This window comes from Canis lupus, chromosome 16 (genome assembly GCF_003254725.2).
Source record: "Canis lupus dingo isolate Sandy chromosome 16, ASM325472v2, whole genome shotgun sequence".
Lineage (NCBI taxonomy): Eukaryota > Metazoa > Chordata > Mammalia > Carnivora > Canidae > Canis > Canis lupus.
The window spans coordinates 47,141,591-47,159,824 of record NC_064258.1 but is presented as its reverse complement, the minus strand read 5'-3'; the positions used below and the strand labels follow the sequence as shown (position 1 = coordinate 47,159,824).

The 18,234-nt window shown below is 44.8% G+C and overlaps 1 protein-coding gene across 6 annotated transcripts in view; it reads right to left on the bottom strand.

Annotated features, from left to right (window-relative positions):
* Positions 1-18,234, bottom strand: part of IRF2 (interferon regulatory factor 2) — a 79,709-nt gene that overhangs the window by 53,156 nt on the left and 8,319 nt on the right. Inside the window, exon 2 of one of the 6 annotated variants that reach the window (XM_035700026.2) lies at positions 11,124-11,308. The exons of the other annotated variants lie outside the window; for them this stretch is intronic. The gene's annotated coding sequence lies outside the window, so the exon portion shown is untranslated. The remainder of the gene's footprint in view (positions 1-11,123; positions 11,309-18,234) is intronic. 6 annotated transcript variants of the gene reach the window in all.

Below are 18,234 nucleotides of genomic sequence, written 5' to 3'. Positions count from 1 at the left end.
AGGGCCTAGCACCATCCTTATTTGTCACTGAATAGCACAGTGGCCACGATGCAGGGCTGACAGGCTCCATGACTCAGGGACAGAATGGTCACCCAACCAGCAGGGTGGAGACCAGGGAAAGCCTTGGAAGCTCCTGTGTCCCAAGGAGCTAGACCCACATCCTTATCACCATGTCCTATATGAGACTAGGACTGGGGAGTTGTGACCCTAAGAATTCTAACCTGCTGTTGCCCTAAAAGCTCAGAAATCTCTTAGTAGCCTCCTCCACTTTCTCCACACAGGTCTAGGAGTATTTCCCCTCGGCAACCCCAGCCACTCCCGGGGCACTGCTTCAGGTACCAAATGCAGAGGGTAGCAGAACCCCAGCTCCTTATGCCTCACTGTTCTCATCTGCCAAATGGGGATAACTTCCTAAGAGTCTGTGGTAGGATTAATCAGATGTGTAAAGTGCCTCATCTACTATCTGGTCAACAGTGGATCTTGAATAATTAATAGTTTCCACAGTCACAAATTTTTGGTCAAGGATATTTGATGGAGCAGGATTTACAACAGCAAAAAATATAAATTGATCCAAACACCAGACAGGAGGGAGATGGTTAAGTAACAGGCGGTAGACTCAAATAATGAAAAACTGTGATTCTAGAAGAGTATCTCATTTGTATGGGAAATCGACCAGAATACACGTTAATATAGAGCTAATATATGTAAGTATATAGCCTATGTATTTTTGTATGTTCCATATATGTAATATATAAGTTAATACAGTTCGGAATATAATACAAGTGAATAAGTGTGTGTGGGGGGGAAGCCAGGTGTGGAGGTCATTTTTTTTTTCAACTATCAGGGCAACAGGCCTCTAGGATGCGCTGGGCCCCGGGCAGCGCCCCCACAGCTGCTGAGTCAGGGTCCTGGCACAGGGTGCAGAGCTCACCCTGCACACGCACCCCAGCTGCCCCCCACGGAGGCTGGCACGGAACTGACAACGCACACCAACACACGGCTGTTTGGCCTGGAACCGGGCACCCAGGGACAGGGGAGGACCCCAACCTCAGTGGCACCAGACCAGGTGAAGAGGTTTGCTCAACAGTGAGTAAAAAGCTGCCATACATTATAGCACAGGGTGTCTTGAGGGGTACAGTCCCGTGAGGAATCGTAGTCACATCCTAACAAGTGCCAGCCTGCGTTCGCACCAAGTCCAGAGGTTTCCAACAGCCCTGCTGGCAGCAGAGTGCTCTAACTTCAGGTCACAGAGTAAGTATAATAGGCAATAAAGAACATTCTTCTAGAAACGATGGAGTTTCCTTCTATCCTTCCTCCTCCCTCCCTCCCTTCATGGAGGATTTAATCCAAAAGCCCATTAGGTGGAACAGAACAGAGCCAATGTACTGTTTTGCACAGTGTTGCCCCAAAAGCCAGGTCCACCCTGAACCTGTGAATATAACCTTATTTGGAAATAGGGTCTTTTCAGATATAATCAAGTTAAAATGAGGTCATACTCGGTGGTCAGGATGGACCCTAAATCCAACACGAGTGGTATCCTTATAAGAGGACAGAAATCTGGACACACACACATATAAGAGAAGGCCATATGAAGACAGAGACCGGGATTCGGGGGAGACATCTAGAAGCCAAGGGACGCCAAGGACTACAGCCACTGCCAACAGGAGGAGAGCCGCATGGAGCAGATTCCCCCTTAGAGCCCCCAGAAGAAACCAACCCTGCCAACACCCTGAGATTTCAGACTTCCAGCCTCCAGAACTGTGATCACCCAGTTTGTGGTACTCTGTGATGGCAGCCCTAACAATCTGCAAATAGCAGACATTTGGGGAGCAGAGCAGAAGCATGCTAGTGTGGGGTGCTGGCATAAAGAGGGTGTCCCCTTGGGTGGGAGAAAGCAGCGGTATGTAGCGTGGGGAGGACTGCAGCCCATGTGGCACAGTGAGGATAGATGCTGGGGGAGGCAGGAGCCAAGAGTGGGGTGTCAGGGCACAAGTGGAGTGGCTAGGCTCCTGTCCAGGGGCAGCCATCCCATCTGGGGTGCAGGAGCCCCAAGAATGAGGTGGGGAGGGCAACCTCACCACCTTGGGGAGGCTGGAGATTGGAGACATAGAGGAACTGAGTCAATGAATTAATACATTAAGGATAATGAGAGCCAGGCTCCTCACTTTTGGAGAAGGAAGTTCAAACAAAGAAAGAAATCTAGAATAACCCTGGGCCTCGGTACAGAATAAGGACTGAGTTCATAGCTCATCATCTATCTCGATACAGAAATACATGCAGATGTAAAAATACATGTATGTGTACTGTGCACAGATTCCCCACCCACTATGAGGGTCTGGGGACAGCAACAGGCCACTGGTGATGGGTACACATCATGCCCGAATCTTAGTTTCCTTTTGTTTTTTTAAAAAGATTTTTAAATATTATATTTCATATATATTCAATTATATATAAAATTCATATATATAAAATTTCATATATATTTAATTATATATAAATTATATATAAAATATATAATTGAATATATAAAATCATATTCAATAGAAACTCCATCATTTCTATTTTTAAATACTTATTCATGAAAGACACAGAGAGAGAGGCAGACATAAGCAGAGGGAGAAGCAGGTTCCATGCAGGAGACGTGGGACTCGATCCCAGGACCCCGGGATCACGCCCTGAGCCAAAGGCAGACACTCAACCCCTGAGCCACCCAAACATCCCAAATCTTAGTTTCTAAACACCATTCTCCACTAAAAGGAATCAGGGCTTTGTGGGAAAATGGCTGGTGGCAGGTCTAGGGCAGGGAAAGCAAAAGATAAGCCTGAGCCATTTTAAGGGGGATCAGAAGTACAGAACTGGGGACCCAGCAAGAGGACCCAGCAGCTCACACGAAGGGGCTCCGTCTAGCCAAATCTGGGACAATCTGAACACCGGAATAAGGACAAAAGGGTCTTTTTTTTTTTTTTTTTGTAGTAAATATTCACTATTTTTAATAGTATTTTCTCTTTGGCTCAAGAGTTAATTATACTGGACAAAAGGGTCTTAAGGTCTGGGCTCAAGAAAGGCCCACGCGACTGAGGACTGAGGGCTTTGCTTCTCATTTCTCACTGACGATTCCTCAACTTGCAGGATTCCGGGAGCCTGGACAGCCTTCAGCTCTGCTTGCTCTAACCTGGAGGAACGTCTCAGGAACCACTGTGGCCTTAAGTTGTGAGCGGAGCCCACATTTCCAAGAGAGTGACTGTCACACGGTGGGAATAGGAAGTGCGACCCCATGGGTCAGGAGCAATCCCAGCCCTCATTGGGGCCGGTGCCCGGCAGCCCTTCTGTGCTCTCTGCACCCCTGTCCCCCATCTGGTAGCTACCCTGCAGCCAGAACAGCCCCGGGAAAGGACAGATAGTCTCTTTCAGTCCCCTTGGGTGCCACAAGCACTGGCTCCAGCTTCATCTCCCTCTACTACCCTCACTCCCCAAACTCCAGCCAGCGGGTCTGCCCCAAGGCCTCCCCCCACCTTGTCCCCTTTCACTGCCTGACCTCACATTCCTCCCCTCCTAGCTCTAAGGCCACTTCCTCTGTGAGCCTCCTTAGTGTCTCTGGGCGGGGCCAGGCCAGGCCCTCACATCTGTCTGCCCCCTCTGAAGACCATCTCCATGCGGCCCAAAAGCATTTCTGCTGGCTCACCTCTGTGTCCCCAGGTCCTGGAGCATGGCAAGGGCTGAGGCTTAATAAATAAACCATGGGCTTTCTACGTATGCCAGGCATCAATGATGATGACAGAGGGAACACAGATGGGCTTGCGAACTAGTCAAAGAAGGCGGATACACAAGGAATTAGAGTAAGGGGAGCGATGATTTGCCATAATAAAAAAAGGGATATATAAATGCTGTGGGGAATCCCATCTAAGGAAGCACAGGGGCAGACCATTTAAAAAATCATTTCCTATAAACAATGCTCTAAGTCATCTTAGGGTTTCAAGATATAATGTGGAACCTGTATAGAGGGCAGCTCACTAGAAACATACGGATGCCCATCAGCACCACGTTGCCCGTTACCGAGAGCGCAGAGATGGTCAGCACGGTGACCAAAATCATCCATTGTCCAAAATGGAACACTTCTAAGTGTGAATGGGGCCTTATTAATAGTCATCCCTTGCCTGTGCACAGAGGTGAAGAGGGACTGTCCCTGGAAAAAAAAAAAAACAGGATGTGGTGATGTTCTGGTTATGGGAGATAGTTGCTCTTTTATTCAAAATCCTTGGACCAGGTATGTATGTTTGAAAATGCAGCCAGTGGGGGGATATTAGAGAGACAATATGGTGCACCTACCATACGAACAAGAATGTCCCCAGCAATATCCAGAGCAGGACCCCTAATGCAACACAGCGATATTTCTGCAGTTAAAACGTGAACACTCACACTGATCGGGATTAGCAAAAGCTCCGAAGAGCTTCACGCCAATTCAGGGCAGATCATACTGCCAAATGAGTCATGATAAAAAAAACTTCAGTTTTCAGAGCTTTTTGGATTGCAAATAAGAGATATGGGATCTGTAATTAATCTCAAGTTATTTCTACCCTTGGAATATATTAGTGTTCCCATATTATACAAGGAAATCATCTTCTTCCTTAAACTGTACTTTCATTATAAATTAATCTGGCACATACTACGCTTAAATTAGTGAATAATAATAGCACAGTTTTAGTCCCGAAATGGAAAAGTTTAATGCAAACTTCTTTTGCACATTAAAAAGTAGGGAAATACTTCTGCTGAATATTTTTATAAAATCTAAAATCATAAGTAGCCATTTAAAAAGGATTATTAAAATTTTTTTAAATATATAAATAAAAAGGATTATTGCATTTATGGTAGATCTAGCCGGCAATATGGATAGATCTTCATTTTACCTATCTAATATATAAAATATTTATTTATAAAATAAGAAAAACCTTAAGATGCAAAATGTCTTTCAAATATCTTCCCTAGGCTTCCCTTATAATGACATCTGTAGTGACATTGTTTCTTCTTGTATAACATTTTAAATATTTCATTTCCAAAATTAAATGTATTACAGAAAATACTTTGATGCGTATCAAGTGAGAACAAGTTTATTGGTTTTATTATGGTTTGTGTGGTATGCATGAGAACTGCATGAGCCATGGAGATGAGTACAGGAACCCCCCTCCCATTTCCTAGAAGCCCTACTGCTCTGTGGCAAAACCATCGTGGGAACCAAAAAGACTGAATACTTACTTGTAGTGGCACAAATGCACATTTATTCAAAGAATTGTCTGGAAAGTTTACCTGTTCCATTGTTTTTAGTTACTTAATATAATTTTGAATGAAAGAGCACAGCTATCATTGCAACGTGAGAAGTGCAATGCACACTGCATGGTTCAGATCCTGTGGGACATGGGCAGAAATTCAGTTCAAAGGTCCTGGGGCACACAATTTCTCCTATGTGAAGTGTAAAGGAAGAAAACACACTAAGGCTAATGATGGTCAAGGTGAAGAGCCCCCAGAGACCTTCCAACCATAAAGGTCAAAGCAGTTTACATTTACTGACTTGAACTGTTTATAAATATACGAGTTAAAAAGTCAACACTTAAAAAAAATAAAAAGTCAAAACTTGCCTCCAAGAAAAAAAAAAAGCTATCCGATTCTTCACTAGATAATGATGGTGGTAGGGATGGATGGCAACGACTACTTATAAGAGCACCCATGATGCACCTGGTATTAAACTCTATGCTTTATATACATTATCTCATTAACCCTCACAGCAAGCCTAGGGGGTAGGCGCTGTCATCACCACTATTCTAGAAGAAGCGGTGGCTTAGTCCTTGCCAGAGCGGATTCCCCACCACTGAGCTCCGTTATCATGAGAACCAAGTGTCCAAAAATAGGCTCTCAACCTGGAAAGGTCAGTACTCATCTCCATGTGCCCTCTGGGTCCTAAAACATAAATGCTAGAAAGCTGGTGTGTTTCCCAAGCTTCACTTGAACGGGCTGCCAGGTCTGACAGTCGCCTCCCTGAGTCAGAAACATTTCAGGAACAGGAGCCTTAGCGCCGGTCACCTAGGGCTGCAGGTCAGAAAGAAAACAGAGCCAGAATGGTAGCATTTCCCGACACTTTCTGTTTCATTTGGTGTCTGTTCTCAGGGAGGTACAATGAAGGATACAAACCACCCACAAACAAGGATGGAACAAGAAGATAAGTGAGCTGTCTGGGGCTTTTCTAAAAGAGGAAGTATTTTGACCCTGAATGACCCCTGGGCTACACTGCTGAAAACATTTTTGTTGGGGTGTGTGTGTGTGTGTGTGTGTGTGAGAGAGAGAGAGAGAGAGAGAGAGATCTATTGCACCGGATTCAGCAGCAAAGATAAACAGGGGTTTAAAATCTGAAGTCCCTAAACAAAACTTTATAGCCCCTTCCTCCCCCCCACCCCCTCCCCGCACCTGACACTGTCCATCAGGTGCTGCTGGCAACCAGGTGATGACAAAGAGGCAAGAAGAGGGGTCATATGGGTACAAGATTTAATGCTGCCCACTACCAACTTCCCCCCACCCTGGCTTTTTTCTTCTTCTTTTTTTTTAGCCTGCAGCCTGCAGAAGGGAGAACTGGGGAAAAGCCTAGTGCTTCTTTCCTAAAAATGACTGCTTCGGAATTGCACAGCTTCATTAGGAATGTACAGACCAAGGCTTTGGGTTCAGGAAAACCATTCTGCACCTATTCTATCCGATGCATCAAGAACGAGGGTCAAGGACATTATATCCAGACCGTAGGGACTCATCACAGGATGACTCTGTTCATTCTCTCCCACCGGCTGCCCGGAGCTAACAGAGTGGAAAAGGCAGCCGTGTGCGATATGGAATCTGGTTGATCTGCCTCGTTCCAAACTCTGGCTCTGTCTGCTTATGAGCTGTGTGACCTTGGGCGGGTTACTCACCCTATCTGTTCTCACAGGCCTTTGCAAGGCTTAGGTGAGGAAACACGTAAAACATCTAGAACAGCTCTTTCTATCTCACGTGGGTTATAGTATAAAAAGGAACAAACTCTCCAGAGAGCAGCGTGGCCACGGGGACCAGAAAGTTTCAACAGCATCCTTTGACCCAGTCGTGTCATGTCCAGGAACGCTTCCCAAGCAGCTTAACAATTGTGTGTGAAACGATTTTTTTTCTTAAAAAAAAAAAAAAAAAAAGTAATAATAATCTACAATCATTGTGAAATCTGTTACAGATGCAAAGGTAATATTCTTTCTCACAAAAAAAAAAAAACAGATAAGAATGTTGTATGCAGCTGCACGGATAAATGACTCCCCAGATACATCTAAATTATGAAAATCTAAGAGCAGTTTTAAATCCATCACCTTTTCCGAGTATTTTCTAGAAGAATTCATAGTAGGCAATAAAGACCTAAAAGCGCAGAAATCACGCTGTGACTGCTGGGTGTGCTTGGGCCCAGACCCCAGTACCTAGATGGCATGGAGTCTGCAATTCAGCAAAGCAAGAATCATGGACAGATTTCAAAGCATATGGACTCAGGCTCATACTGCATGTTCAAACCTTCTTTCCATATGGAAAACAGGAAAACAAGCGACCCTAATTTTCCCTTAATCAGCATGTCCTCTGAGCACTGCCTTTGCAGCACAGAAGTAAAGCACGCTGAAAGGCACGGCTTCTTTGGGGAGTTAATGAAGAGTTCACTTAAGACTGTCCCTCCTTCCCTGAATAGGCTGGTGTCCCTGGAGCCACCCATCTAACTCAGCAGAACGAAGGCTGGGAAAAGACACTTTGGTCCTTAACTTGGCCCAGGAAAGTAGGGGAGACGGTGCACGTCAGAAACGTGTGGACAACAGAGCGGGTCAGTGTGCCACACAGGCACCTGTCAACCCCTTCCAGGGCCACACTGGTGTCCTTCTCTCTCCCTGTTGCAGCAGAACGTGCTGGAGAGCTCAGGTTGGGGGGTCAAGCACACCTGGATTCAAACCTCGGCACTCACAACCTGTAACTTCTCCACATCCTCTACTACAGCACTTGGCTGAGCTCCCCTGAGGAAGAGCTGCGTAAGGAGGAAGACCATGGGATGACTGCTTCCGTCTCCTCTAAGACTTCCCCAAAGAAGATCTAAAATGTGGAGCCAGGCCTCCATCTAATACCAGAATGGACAAAGGCAGATTCTCTCACAAGGAGCAGGAGGGTAGCCAGGGTCCATCTTCTAGAACACTAGTGTGGTCTCCGCCCTGCAGGGTGGCGGCCAGGTTAATCTTCCAAACCATCAGATCACCTGGCGCAGAGTCCTCCAGCAGCTCTGCAAGGCCCCCTGAACAAAATCTGAGCCACAACTCAGCCTGTCCCACTCTCTGGACTTCATATCCCACCGACTGTTCCCAAAGCTTGAACAGTACTTGAAAACAGGCATATCTCTGTATATACAAAGTTCCTGTGAGCAGGAATCTCCTCCTATTCATCTTTAAACCTCCCCAGGCATCAAGCACAGTGCCCTGCAAATAACAGTATGTGGTAATTATTTATTGGTAAGTGTTGGAGAAGGTCATGGAAAAGAAAGAACCGCCAGCTGAACTGGGAGCTGGACCCCAGCAATGTGAGGCTCCTTGCCTCGTCCCCCTGCCCTTGGAATAGGAGTTCTCCTTGCCTTTCCTGCTCCCAGAAGCCCTTCCAAGGACACAGCCGTGAGATAGTGATGTGATGTTGAGAACACCTGCATGGTCTATGTGACTGAACCGAGGTAAGGCCTCTCTATATAAACTTCTAAGGCTTGATGGGCAGGTGCAGAGATCCAATCGTCTTGCTGCCTCCAAGACAACCCTCCTATGCAAGTTCCCTTTGCTTATTAAAACTGCCACATGCCAACCTGGAGCAGCCTGCCTGGAGTGTATAGGGGCCAATTTCAGATTATACCAGGGAAGCTCCCAAGAGGGCTGCAAGCAAGTGATAAGAAAGTGGATGGATCCCTCCTGCAGAACCCGTAGTGGGGGCAGGGGACAGGGAGGGAAAAGCAGATGACATGAACTATATACATTGTGATGGAAAAAACGTACTATGAATCAGTGATAAACAAGCCAGAGGAGTGGGGGGAATGATTACAAAAAGCATGCAACCCAAAAAAGAACAATTTTACTCTTTTCATGACACGATGAATCCCAGAGGAATTGAGCTTAGGATGTTAATGAATTTCTGACAGTTGATTCAACTTTTCATTCAAAAAGCCTTACTGAAAAAAATTAAAATTAAAAAAATAAAAAAACAAAAACAAAAAGCCTTACTGAGCCAGGTACTGTAAAGAGCCCTCTGTGCCAAGCACAATGACAAGACTTTGGGGCAGGGGGCGGGATACAAAGGAGAGGAGGCCAAGATCTCTACCCTCAGAGCTGACGCTGCAGTGATGGGCCGAGGCACATGAGCAACCAACTCCAAAATGAGGTATCTTGTCCTGAAGGTAACACAGAGAAACCAACTGAGGATGGGAGAACCTGAGATGATGCACTTCAGGATCTGCCCCAGCCCGTGATAACCAAATGGGGCATTCAGCACCACTGGTTTGCGGGTCATTCTCCACATCAGACTCACCTGCCCCCAACACCCCTGCATCAGCCTCACAATAATGTGACCTGAGTGAACACTGCTGCCAAGGTATTTGGGCGGGGGGGGGAGAGGTTACTGTATTGTGTAAATGCCCAGAAGAGCTAACTCTGGAAGACTGCAAAGAATTGGGGGTGGGGTGGGGTGGAGGGGTGAGGGATCCCCAGGTGAAAAGCAAGGAAAAACATTCCAGACAAAAGAAAGAATGGCAAAGGGCAAGAGAGAGGAGGTATGCAAGGTATGTCTGAACCATCAGTAAGAGGGAGAAGCTGTGCCCCAGGGAAAGGGTAGAAGAGGCGGAGAAACAGCTGGAAGGCTCGTCCAAGGCTGGCTAATAAACAGAGAGCCATTGGTCCTTGCACCTTAACAGGTCCCTGTTGACTGACCAGGCGAAACACCCCGATACACCCCAAGGCACATGCAAACGTGGCTGATGTGCTTTCCACCTGCCATCTGGTCCTGTTCCTTACCGGGCAACACAGCACATGGGTCCTATTAGCTCTAAGGTACCACAGATGGGCCCATGTCTGGACAGGAAATCACAAACGGAGAACTAGGTCAATCATTACAATTTAGCGCAACCAAGACTTATCGAGTATTGGGTACGGGAAAGTCATTTTGCTGAGCCCTGAGAAACACATGACAGTACTCCAAAATGTATCAGCGGAGTCGAGAAGGCAGCCGTTAATAATAGATGTAGAATGTGATATATTGTCATCGAACCCAGAAAAACCTAGGGCCTTTGGATAAGGTCTTCAAACTTTATCCCTACAATGAAGTGGAGAGCACAGCAAATGCCCATGATCTGCTATCAAGGGAGCCAGTCAACCAGGCCGACACGGCCTCCACCCCTGATGAGGGTGCCGTTTTGACTTCAGTCATGCTGAGGGAATGCACATGGGAAGGAGGCTCAACGTGGTGCAGCCCACCTCACCAGGTTCCTCTGCGCTTCCCGAGTCCCTGTAGTTTAGGCTTGACCCTAAGGATCCATGAACCAGCCCTTCCATGTCCTTCCATAGGCATACTCAGGGAATGTGAGCAAGCTGACCTCATGCCTGGGCAGGGAGGAGCCTCCTAACCCAACAGCCAGTGTCACTCCCGAGGGGACAGCGAGATCCCCATCACTCTTTAAGCCAACAGGACACCCTGGCCTGAAAACTTCTGCTGTGCTAACACATGGTTTCGGGGCACCCTGCCAACCATTCTCGTGGTTCTCTAAGTTACGCTTGCATCCGTATTAAGGACAACCATCCACTGTAAACCTGTTCATCACTCTCTTTATAAACCAGATCAAAACAAACAAGAGAAAGCGCAAATAAATATTTTGGAACACCTGGGTGGCTCAGCGGTTGAGCGTCTGCCTTCGGCCCAGGGCATGATCCCGGAGACCCAGGATCGAATCCCACATTAGGTTCCCTGCATGGAGCCTGCTTCTCCCTCTGCCTGTGTCTCTGCCTCTCTCTCTCTCTCTCTCTCTCTGGGTCTCTCATGAATAAATACAATCTTTAAAAAATGTATTTTCATACCTGTGCATTACTTGCTCTTAGGAACACATGAAAGCACCTCAAAGGCAGGCCTGGTTATCATCAAAAGCACAATCCGGTCCTTTCTGCAACGCTCATCACATGTCAGAACGACGAATGCACATGCTCTTACATCTCCTCACAGCTCTTCCGGACCCGGCCGGCCAGCAGTTATTATCTAGCACTTTCTAAAATGTAAGGAGAAAACATTCCAAAGCCTCAATCAGCTCCCCCCTCAACCACCACCCCACGCCCCCGCCCAGAAAACTTGCTCTATGCTCAAAACCAAGTCCTTCCTTATTGGGAAACACAGGGCCACATGCCTTGAGGTAGCTGTGCTCACCCGGGCTGACCCTGTCCCTCCCATGATCCATCTGCTCCTGCCACACCAGACAACTCTCCACGCACCAAGAGCGCAAGGGGTCTTCGGCTCGGTCTGCCTTTGCTCTTGCTGTACTTTCCCACCACAGACGCCCCGCCCCACTCCTCCATTTGCCACCAGCTGACACCGCCATCCTCCCACTGGCAGGTGGGAAATCTGTGGTGAAGCACACCCCATTTCTCTGGGCAAAGACACAGGTCCTTTTGCTTGCTGTGCTTTTATTAAGTACACATTTCACTCTTTTTGTTATGACAGATGGTTATCTACTGCCTGTCTCTCTAAGTAAATGATAAGCTCTTTGAGAACATCAAATTGTCAACGTTACATCTCCACAGCACCAGGCTTCACACACACGGGTTCAAAAATGTCTTTTGAAGGCATTAATTCTCCTGAGAGTTTCTTCCCCCTTTTTTTTTTTTTTAAGATTTTTATGTATTTTTCCTGAGAGACACAGAGAGAGGGGCAGAGACATAGGCAGAGGGAAAAGCAGGCTCCCTGGGGGGAGCCCGAAGTGGGACTTGATCCCAGGACCCCGGGATCATGACCTGAGCTGAAGGCAGATGCTCAACCAGGGAGCCATCCAGGTGCCCCTCTCCTGAGAGTTTCATTTAAACTATGTGCTTGCAGAAAGGAGTCTTCAACTTAATTTCATCATGATCCTATTTGTTTCATAATACCTAAGGTGAATTTTGAGGGCTTTAAAAAAAAACCCTGGGCCCCAAACCTGAAGGGAACATTAATTAACCTTATGTCAGAGACATTATGGATCTCCTTCCCAGTTTTTCACAAAGCATCCCCAGTTAGAATCCATATGTCATCTTGCCAGGCTGTATGATTTAATAAAGACCCACTCTGCAAAAGGATCGAATGAAGTGAAAAATTTGAGCACAACATCAAAGCAAACCAACGATAAATTTGCTACTGTGCATTTGTGATATTTCACTGAATTTCCTCATCTCCTGTTGCTCTCATGAGAACAAATAAATGCCTCCTCATTTGGTCGATAATTCAGAATAAACACACAAATGCTTTCATTTTACTTTACAGATCTGTTATTACAGCAATAAATTTGTTTTCATCCACACAAGTAGTAGTATTAAACCATGACTGGATATAAGACCTTTAAATTCTCATGCCCCAAGTGTTATTTTAAGGTTGCTTTTACTCAACTTTTATCCTAACACAATGGGGATGAACCTGAGGGTCTTTTTCATGAGCACCACAGGAGCAGCCACTGCAATTAATTCATTACCATATTCAAGGACTGCTATGCATTTTTTCTTCCTGGAAATTTTAAAATGCTAAATGCAACACAAAAAAACTTAATTCTTTACTACAGAGTTCAACAAGGCATACTGAGTACTTCATCTGGTCACAAGATCCTGGACAGGTCATTTGATTTCTCCAGCTAAAAAACTGAAGAAGCAGTATAATCTCTAAAGGAAACTCCCAATTCTAGTATTCTATGAGAAGATTAAATACTTTTATCTGAATTCCTGTTTACCAATGCACCTTGATTTACTTCATGCAACGGTCATTTAATTCCTCAACCCTCAACGTGTGCTTTATCAGCTTTACAACATCACAAAAGTTTTTAAATGATTTTGTGCCACATGCTACACATACTATAATGGGGGAAGGGGATCCTTGCTAGCTTTTCAGGCCATCTAGCATGTCATCTTGGAATCCACAAAAAAGAATGACATAACCCTACAACTCAGCAACAAAAAAACCCAAACAACCAAATTAAAAAAAAAAAAAAAAACAGGAAAAGATTTGAATAGACATTTCTCCCACCCAAGGCAATATACAAATGGCCAAGAAGCACAGGAAAAGATGCTCACCATCACCAGGTATTAGAGAAATGCAAATCAAAAGCACAATGAGAGGGGCGCCTGGCTGGCGCCATGGGTTAAGGGTCTGCCTTTGGCTCAGGTCATGATCCCAGGGGCCTGGGGCTGAGCAGGGAGCCTGCTTCTCCCTCTTTCTCTGCCCCTCTCCACTATTCCTTCTCTCCCTAGCTCTCTGTCTCTCAAATAAATAAATAAATAAACAAATAAATAAATAAATAAATAAATAAAATCGTTTAAAAAAGAAAAGCACAATGAGATACTACTTCATAGCCTTTAGGAGGCCTAGTATCAAAAAACAAAACAAAAAACCCCTGAAAAACAGAAAACAACAAATGGTGGCCAGGATGTGGAGAAACTGGAACCCTCACGCGTTACTAGAAGGATGCAAAATGGTACAGCCACTGTGGAAAAGTTTAGTAGTTTTAAAACGTGGAATTACTGTGTGACCCACTGGATTGAAAGAATGGGAGGCAGGAACTCAAACTGAGGCTTTTTACACCAACGATCACAGCAGCATTAGTCACAATAGCTGGACGGTAATAATAAACCAAGTGACCTATCAACAGATGAATGGACAAACAACATGTGGGAATATTATTCAGTCTTAAAAACACAAGAAGTTCTGGCAACCTGCTACAACACCGATGAACATGGAAAGCATTCTGGGAGGTGAAAAAAAAAACAGATACAAAGATACAAATACTGTATGATTCCATTTATATGAAGTGAGAGTAATTAAATTCATAGGAAGTAGAATGTTGCCAGGGCTTGGGCCAGTGGGGTTACAGCTGATTAGGTACAGGGTTTCGTTTAAGATGAGAAGTTCTGGGGTGGATGGTGGTGATGGTTGCACAGCATGGTAAACATGCTTAACGCCACCAGATTATACACCTAAAGATGTTTATCTCGGTAAATTTTATGTTATGTAACTTTTACCAGAATAAAAAAAGAAATGAGACAGGCATTTATGAATTCACTGCTTGCTCCACTGTTTCCTTAGTCCCATCATGGATGATGGTTATTCTTTGATTCCAGGCAACTCAAAGTATTTGCCAGCCAAATGCGTGTGTGCATGCGTGTGTACGAACGCATGTGTGCATGTGTATGTGCACACCCGTGCATGCACGCACACGTACACATGCACACACACAAAGAATGAGAGAAAAAGAGGGGAAAACGAGGATGTTCAAAATGAAATAAGGGCCAATTTCCTGTTCATGGTGATGATACCTCAAACCAAGTGAGGAGAAGGCCTCTCCCGGACATGCAAAGGGCTGGATTCTCCCAGCCTCAACCTGGGGGGAGGGATCAGAGCAGTAAAATTTATTAGCCGCACAGCTAGATACAGTGTCTACCTTGAGTGAAGGGGAAGGAGAGAGAGGAGATAGCCATCAGGACTTACCCACAGGGTTTTTCCTGAATGATAAAAGCTACAACAGTTGAATTCTACACGCCAGACTCAGTGTGGGAGAACTGTACAAAAACAACAGTGAGGACAAAGCAATATGCTGTTTTATGCCTATTATATAATTTATTAAGAATCTGTCTTTTAGGGGACCCCAGGGTGGCTCAGGGGTTGAGCATCTGCCTTCGGCTCAGGGCGTGATCCCGGGGTCCTGGGATCGAGTCCCGCATCAGGTTCCCTGTAGGGAGCCTGCTTCTCCCTCTGCCTCTCTGTGTCTCAGGAATGAATGAATGAATGAATGAATGAATGAATAAATAAGTCTTTAAGAAAAAGAAAAGAATCTTTCTTTTAATAATGAAAATGTATACACCCAGACCAAAAACGTGTCATATTAGCACTGTAGCTTTGCCTACGCTCTGAGACAACGCCACGAGGCCCATGAAGACCTGCAGAGGGGATTCACACATATCTAACAGCACTTCCAGAAGTGGGATCTTAGTTGCTCAACTGCTTGATTCTGTTTCATCTAGCTGTTAAAAGTAGTGACATCCTGACAGTCCTATCCTCGTAGCTAGGCGCGGAGACCCTCTACCTAACTCAAATCCAAGCTTATCACTTTTTCACCTTTTTGTACCTCTCTCTACATAGAGCTAGCACCGAGTAAATACCTGTAAAAATCCGTAACTGAACGAATCAATGATCAAAATAGTCGACTGTTCCAGCTGAATGACTCATCTCAACCCAAACTGCAGCCTGACTTTAAAGAAATTTTTTCAAAAATTTTTTCAGTCTTAATGTATGAAAAGCACCTGTCAGAGAGGCAGATCCCCCCCTGCAGTATTTTGAATTCACCCTGACTTCTCGAATCACCCAACATGACCACACCCAACAGTGGAAACCTGCAGTTTTCTATCCACACTCCCTACGGGGGCCTCCTTTGCAGGCTCCCCCATTTCTACTTTCATTTTATAAAGGAGAGAAGGAAGGGGTACAGGGCCATCTGTGTGGGTCCCTGGGAGTACCCAGAACACCCCACAAGTCCACAGTGTCCTCTTGGGATGAGAACCACATGTCTGACTTCTCTGCTCCATTCTATTCTACCCTGGGGAACTTAACTTTCAAGGTCAGCTAAACGGTGCACATGAGTTAAGTTTTCCCATATGAACAAAATCCCCACCATTCCCCAAAAAGAGTCAATAAAGATTTACCTTCAGGATTACTATTTTAAAGTGAGATTATACTTTCCTGTTCTTCTGTCAGTTGCAAATCCCCAAACCTACTAGAATTCACTTAAAACTAATCTACAGTGTTTTCATTGGTAGAAAGCAATCAGGAAAGCTCTGACCCACTGAGCAGCTGGGAATTTCTTTGCTGAAGGTTTGGTTTAGTCTTTATTTTTCTAGCTGCTGGCCCTGCTAACATGATTCAGTGAAGGTCGTATTTAATCTCGCGGAGAAAAGCTACCTAAGCAGTTCTTAGGTAGGCTTCAGTAAAAATAAATTGCCTTGGCTCTGTGGAGAAGTCTGTTGCTTCACCCCAACAATTATAGTCAAAGGGGACAAATCAAGTCAACTGTAAAATACTGTACTTGATTTTAAAAGAATTCCACTGCATACCCGTTATAGCTAAGTGCGTGTTAATAATAAAGTGATTGTCACAACTAACCCACCAAGAAAGTCGCAGATCCCAAGCACCTATCTTCAGTTTACCGGTGAGTATAGCTTATTTATATGTTCAGCAAAGTATTAGTATGCTCATTGGAACTTAAATGTTAAAGAAAGGGGCTGGTAAGATTGTTTTACAGTCCTACGTACAAAGGAGAAGAAGAAAAAAGTGGGTTTTCGCCTCCTGGATGTTGAACCCCTAATTCAAAGTGACAAATCCTAATGCAAAGCGACAAATCTCAATGTTAATGTGCTCAGTACCTATACCATTAGCTTTCTAACACAAAGCAGACCTGTGCCATCCATGGGAACTGGAATTCAGCCTTCTGAGCTAACCTTTGCTTCGGGGCTAAAAATCAAATCAACAAATGTTTATCTAGTTCTTACTGCGTTTCAAGTACTGGTGGGGAATGCAAAGAAATACAACAGGATCCTCGCTCACAAATAACTTGCCACATAGGTGTTACAAATGGAAAAACCCAAGGAATCAACAATTTTCTGAACAGGTCAAGGGGCTAGAGAAGATTCAAGATGTTTGAGGCTGATTATCAAAGGAATGGCACACACAAGGGGTTGCTTTTAAAGAAATTCAAAGCATTTTGTTATCTCAGGCTGAAGAGACCAGTGGGGTTTGTTTGGGGAGGCAGGGAGGTGCATGCAGTTATCACCGAATGATTGCATCACCAAAAGGACTGCTCAAATCTACTTTCCCTCAGTCCTGTTAGCTTTAGTCATTGGATTATAACTTTTCCCCATACTTCTCTTCACGCCTTGCTTCATGTCCTCATTCTGCACCACACCTCGCATGTGAGCCACATGTGGCCACTACACTCTGGAAATAGGGCCAGGCAGATTCAGATGTCCTATAGGTATAAGACATCCTATAGGTATAAGAGACACATTAGATCTTGCAGATTCGGTATGAAAAAAGAATGTAAATGACCTCATTAATACTTTTATATGAATCACATGTCAAAGATAGTATTTTGGACATACTGAGCTAAATAAAATATTAAAATTAATTTCCTTGCTTTCTTTTTACATTCCTAACGTGGCTACTAGAAAATTAAAAATTATGCCTGTGGCTTATGTTCTATTTGTATTGGGCAATATTGTCCTAATCAATACTTTTTTTTTTATAAATTTTTTTTTTAATTTTTATTTATTTGTGATAGTCACACAGAGAGAGAGAGAATGAGGCAGAGACACAGGCAGAGGGAGAAGCAGGCTCCATGCACCAGGAGCCCGACGTGGGATTCGATCCCGGGTCTCCAGGATCGCACCCTGGGCCAAAGGCAGGCGCCAAACCGCTGTGCCACCCAGGGATCCCTTTTTTTTTTTTTTTTAAACCATGCTTTGGTGCTCCTCTTCTGAACTGGTAATGGTTATAATCAATACCAGCTCGTAACAACACAAAAGTGTCTCCAGTATCTATAAAGGGATGAAAACTATTCTACTTTTTTTTTTTCAGTTACAAGTCAGGTATCTGGAGGTTTCTGTAGTTGTGAAAAATCTTAGGCCACATTCTTGATGGAGTCACACTAAGTCAGTCGCCAATAAAGGCTGTTGTGTAAGGAAATAAAAATTCTGTAGATTTCTCAGAGCTCCCGTGAGACACCTGACCCACCCGAGACCCAGAAATGTATGCAATATAGAGAATGTCTATGACATAAAGAGAGGGAACGTCAGCATTCACTTCCCCTAGAAACATTTTGTTCTTCAGCATGCCAGGAGAATTGGATCGGTGGCCTTTTGTCTAAATTAACTGCTCTGATCCAAGAGGGTAATTTTACTCCTCTCCCCTCAAGAG